At 41.1% G+C, this 5,603-nt stretch overlaps 1 non-coding gene across 1 annotated transcript; it reads left to right on the forward strand.

Moving 5' to 3' along the window:
- The first annotated feature begins 303 nt into the window (after positions 1 to 303).
- LOC128595043 (U6 spliceosomal RNA) lies at positions 304 to 410 on the forward strand. The gene has a single exon (XR_008382737.1). It is a non-coding gene; the product is annotated as a U6 spliceosomal RNA (small nuclear RNA).
- Positions 411 to 5,603: the final 5,193 nt, after the last annotated feature.

The following is a 5,603-nucleotide window of genomic DNA, read 5'->3' on the forward strand; positions in this document are numbered from 1 at the left end:
ATTAGAGGTTGGTGTAGCTCTACAGAGTCAAAGTTGAATACACTGGTACTTTACGTCAGAAGTGGATTTCCATGGGCCTGAATGAAAGCCCAGCGTACAAAGATGGGATTCAAACAGGGAGCCCATTACTTATCCTTAGATGGTACCTTTCAGCATGTCAAAGTGATGCTGTAAAGAAAAGACGGAGGGCGGCACCTGCAGCTCAGTGGGTAGGGCGCTGGCCACATACACCCAGGCTAGTGGGTTCAAACCCAGCCCTGGCCAGCTAAACAGCAATGACAGCTGCAACAAAAAAATAGCTGGGTGCTCACTATGGCAGCAAATATACCAAAATTGGAACAATACAGAGAAGATTAGCATGGCCCCTGTGCAAGGATGACACACACATTCATGAAGCATTCCATATTTAAAAAAGAAAAATAGCCGGGGGTTGTGGTGGGCACCTGTAGTCCCAGATACTTGGGAGGCTGAGGCAAGAGAATCGCTTAAGCCCAAGAGTTTGAGATTGCTGTGAGTGAGCTGTGATGCCATAGCACTCTACTGAGGGTGACATAGTGAGACTCTGTCTCAAAAAAAAAAACAAAAAAAACAAATGATGGAAATTCTGGTAGAAGAGGAGTAAGAAGGAAGCCTAAATGAAAGGTGGACAGCACATTTAACAGTGGCTCTTTTCTTCCCTTTTCTAAATGTCCAGAATTGTTACAATTGTTTTTTTTTTTTTCATCAATTCTATTCACAAGCACCCACCCACTCCCAACACACAAACTCACTCACATACATTTACATTCTTCTTGAAATTTAAACAATTTCCTTCAGTACAAGAATTTGTATCTGACTTATGGACTTGAACTTCAGGGCCATACACCCATGGTTTGAGTTTGGGTTCTACTACTTAGTTGAGTCATCCTGAGTAAATCAGTCAACTCTTCTGAGCCTCAGTTTCCTTATTTAATATTTCCCTTGTGGGTAGTTGTAGGGTCTTAGTAAGATAAAACATATATCTTCCATCACAGAGTCTGATATCCAATTAACAATCAATAAATATTAGTTTCTTCTGTCTTTTCAGTGCAATGTGAGCACTTTTATTGCCTGAGTCTTGCTCTTCATTTTTTTTCACTTCAAGCCCTCAATGCATTTTGCCTTCCTGTCATTCCATAGCCCTTATGTGTTTCATGCCTATTCTGCTGTTACATACAGCATTGTGGTGTATTTCTTTGTTGTGGGCTATGCATGTGTGTCTGTGTATGAGAGTTTCAGCTTATATGCTTTCTTTTTGCTATCAGACTTCAGAGATCATGTTTTATTTCTTTTAGTTCATTGCCCTAAAAATGGCTCAGCAAACAGACCAATCTGTTTCTTATACAAAGTATATGCTATAATGATATTTGATTGACTTTAAACTCCAGAGTGGACTGGTAGATGAGTAGTTAACATTTTAACTCCTGGATGTATATAAATAAAAAAAGTATCCATTCTAGATAATTCTCAAGCTATATATATATATATAAAAAGGACTACATCAAATATGCATGGGAGTTTCTCCAATTCTTTTATTCTGGCACTAGGAATTATGCTATATCAATCTAGAAAATATTCTGTTTTCCATTAGTTCTTCATCTGACATTTCTGTGCCAGGCACCAATCATAGCCAAGCTCTGTGTATAAAAAGAACATATAAGCATGATGACCAAGGCAAATGGCATAACTCTAATAATCTTTGACACCCATTTTTATTCCATATATGGTTTTTATGTTTGGAAACGAATTACGGCCATCAAGGAAACAAGTAAGGGGATCCACAGTAACATGGTGCTAAAATTAGCCAATGTATCTGGATTTCATAAGAACTATTTTTTAATACAGGGCAACTCAATCACTAGGAACTGTGGAGAAAGAGACAGTCACTTTCCTTTCCTTTAGCTTGACATTTTCCTGAACAGACCTGACATTGCAGGATCTCAGACCTAATATATTGCAGGAAGGATTTGGCATCCTCAGCTGGAGTAGGCAGTGGGGGGAGCCCGCCTTTGAAATATCTGCCTATGATTATTCAAGGCATGGCAGGAACAGAGCTTTCTGTATGCAAGCCAAATGAAATTATTAAGGCTAACCTTCTCACTCAGCACTTAATAGGTAATCAATTTTCACTACCAACAGCAGAGGGTAAAAATCAAGGAGGGAATGATAATGCTGCTCCCTTTCATTTGCGAAGGGCTTTAGAGTGTGCAGAATGATTTTACATGAATTATTTCATTTAGTTTTCACAGCAATATCAAATTGGCCAGAATACATATGCATGCATGCCATGAATTCATTCTGCAAAACTTATTTAACAAATATCTGGAGGCCACCTCCTGCATGTCAGGCTGGAAAACACCAGGGAAGTGTGAAGAAGGCAGCAAAAATTTTACTGTCTTATTTTTAGCAGTGGAGAAATGGATACATTCGCAGGCCATCTCAGATACCCACTGTCAAACAAAGAAATAAAAGTTTGAAACCTCTCATTGTTCTTCTGGTTTGTGCCAAGATTCTGGTGGTCATTGGTAGCTCCCTGGCATTGGGGAGGGACCTGTAACTCTGTTCATTTCCACAGAGGTTTCCATGTGGTGATGCCACCAGTGCTCCTGTCTGCTTAGAGACATGATGGAAGCAATGTTATTCTGGGACATACAGCCTTCCGCCTTTGGTACCAGCAAGCTGTGTGCAAATTACTCCATTCCCATCACTCCTCTCAAAATTCTATTTTTCAGGAAAAGTGTTACCTCATCATGTTTCTTCATCTGGTTTTTTGCTTCTGGTTTAAGGATTTGTACACAAAAGTTGGGATGTCCATGATATGCCTTGCTGAGGCTGAGAACACAGAGCCAGGCATCTCTCTGAACAGAAGGAAGGGAAAGAAGCAAATGATTGGAGAAATAGTCATGAATTATTAAACCTAAGCAGTCTAATGACACACCACAGGAGAAGCAGGTCAGGCCAGTGCCCTGTGGAAATGGAGCACGCTGTGATTAGCCTCTCTGCCTATGATTAGATCTATAAATGGAGAGAAGCCTAAAAATTGGCCCTGGAAGGCCATGGGCCCTCTGCATACGGTGACAAAAAGAGAGCATCTAAAACTCCAAGCTCAGCTCCATCAGACAACTCAAGACTAGAAAAACGTGTAGCATGAGAGAAAGAATTCAAAGTGATTAATGAGATGGAAGCCCTGTCTTACAGTTTGAAATGGAAATAATAAAATGTGGGTGGGTTTTCCAACCAATTATTATCTAGGAAAAATGAGAAGTGGCAGAAATTCAGAGCAAAGGGTGAAATGAAATAAGCAAAGGAAAACTTTATCTGGGAAAATGACTGGAAACCTTTCTCATAAGTGAAAACTTTTGGCCTTTGGAATGATTTCCTTTTAGAGAGGAGAAAGGTCAGTTGTGTAAGAGTTTTATTAAGAGAACTATTAAACATGATATGATGTGCACATCTCCAGATTTCCCCAGCTTGTGGGGTGTTTGGGGGACACATTAACAGTAATGTACTGATTGTAATGGCTCTTAACCCCTAACTGTTAGACTGGAAGAGGCCAGCCTTTTTCTCAGACTCTCCCTCAGTTAGTTCTGAGGATTGCCAGGAAGAGAAGTTTTATATGAACCCCTGAAGGATTGATTATATCCTTGCCCCTATTTCCTTTTCTCCCAATTTCTCTTGAATCTATTTCACTTGAGAGATTCCCCTACACTGTAAAGACGGACACCAGCTACCTTCATGTTGCTATGTAAGGGTCTAATTTGCAGAGCTCAGATGACTCCATGCATCTCCCTTCCTCTTTTTAAAAAAAAAAAATTCAGATTAACCTGAGGGTACAAGCCATTAGGTTACCTTGTTTGAGTTTGTTAGGTAAAGGCTAAGCCGTAGTTGAGCCCTTCGCCCAGGGGGTGTGTTGTGTACCTTTACATTGTGCACCTTACTTGACAGCATGCCAGTCCCACTCTCCTCTCCCCTCTCCCATCTCCTCGGGCATGTAGTTGTTTATATGTTGGTTTCATAGCGGTGTTGAGAACATTGATATTCACTTTTCCATTCTTGTGATACTTTACTAAGAAGAATGTGCTTCAACTCCATCCAGGTTAATACAAAAGATATAAAGTCTCCATCTTTTTATGACTGAATAGTACTCCATGGCTTACATATACTACAGTTTATTAATCTGTTCATGGGTTGATAGGTACTTGGGTTGATTCCACATCTTGGCAATTGTTAATTGAGCGGCAATGAACATTCTAGTGCAAATATCCTTATTATAAAATTACTTTTTTTTCTTCCTGGGTAGATACCTACTAATATGAGTGTAGGATCAAATGGAAGGTCTGTTTTTAGCTACTTGAGGATTCTCCATACTTCTTTCCAAATCCTGTGGCTTCTAGGATGTGGTCCCTTTGGTTTTCCCCTTATCTTACTGGTTGCTCCTTAGTGTTCTTTGCTGGTTTCTCTGTGTCTCCTTGAGATCCTACCAGGGTAGGGCTCTATCCCTCTGCCAGCTGGAGTCCTTTCTTCTCTATGTGTCCTCACTCCCCGGCCATCCCCCAGCCACCTCATGGCTTTAAATGCCATCTCTAAGCTGGTGATTCTCCAAATTTATAGCTTCAGCTGAGATTTTCCCCAGAGCACTGCAGACTTGCACAGCTGTCTCCTTTGAATCTCCACTTGGTTCTCCAATAGAACCAGAAACTTTAAATTCTCAAATGGGAACTTTGAAGCTCTCCACCCAACCCCTGAGTGCCTCTGTCTCTCTCATGCACACCCCTGCCTCTCCTGAGACATTTCCTAACTCCAGTAACAGCTTCTTTTAATTTTCAGATGAAAATCCATGGAGTCATCCTTGATTCTTCTCTTTTTCTTCACTCTCCACTCCCAGTCTGCTCAGCGAATCTTCCTCACTCTGTCCTCAAAGTCTTATCTGAGATATTATCATTATCATTACCTCCACCACTCCTCCTGGGGCGTGTCCCACCTGCTTTCTCTCCTGGTTGGAATATTGCAGCGGCCTTACTTCTTCTATTCCCCCTTGACTGTGTGCTCTCAATACTACAGCTAAAATGATCCTTTAAATGTAAGTCAGACATTTCTTTGCTTGAAGCCTACCAGGAGCATCCTATCTCTCTCAGAGAAAAAGGCAACATTCTATAAGACTCAGTGGGATGTGATGCTGACTTCGTCTTCTAATTTCCTCTCTCCTCTTTATGGGAGTCACAATGGCTATCTTACTTTTCTAAAAACCAGTGGGCACGCTACAACCTCCAGGCCTCTGCATCTTCTATTACCTCTTCTTGGTTTGTCTTCCAGAGACACTGTCATGGTTTACTCCTTCACGTCCCCAGAGTTTTGCTCCAGCCTCCCTGTCTCTAGAAATCCTTCCAAGACTCACCTATTTAAAATCCATCCAACTCCAAATCCCTTGAGTTTTGGAGCTCCTCGGCCCAGAATGCCCTTGTCTCTGACAATAAGAAGAATATAAAGCTTCTAAGCTTTTTGAGTCAAGTTACAAATGCCTGCAGAGGTCAACACTCCTCTACAGAGGAGTCTAATTTTGGCTTCTGCTGAGTCACTCACAACAG

The sequence above is a fragment of the Nycticebus coucang genome, chromosome 9, assembly GCF_027406575.1.
Source record: "Nycticebus coucang isolate mNycCou1 chromosome 9, mNycCou1.pri, whole genome shotgun sequence".
Lineage (NCBI taxonomy): Eukaryota > Metazoa > Chordata > Mammalia > Primates > Lorisidae > Nycticebus > Nycticebus coucang.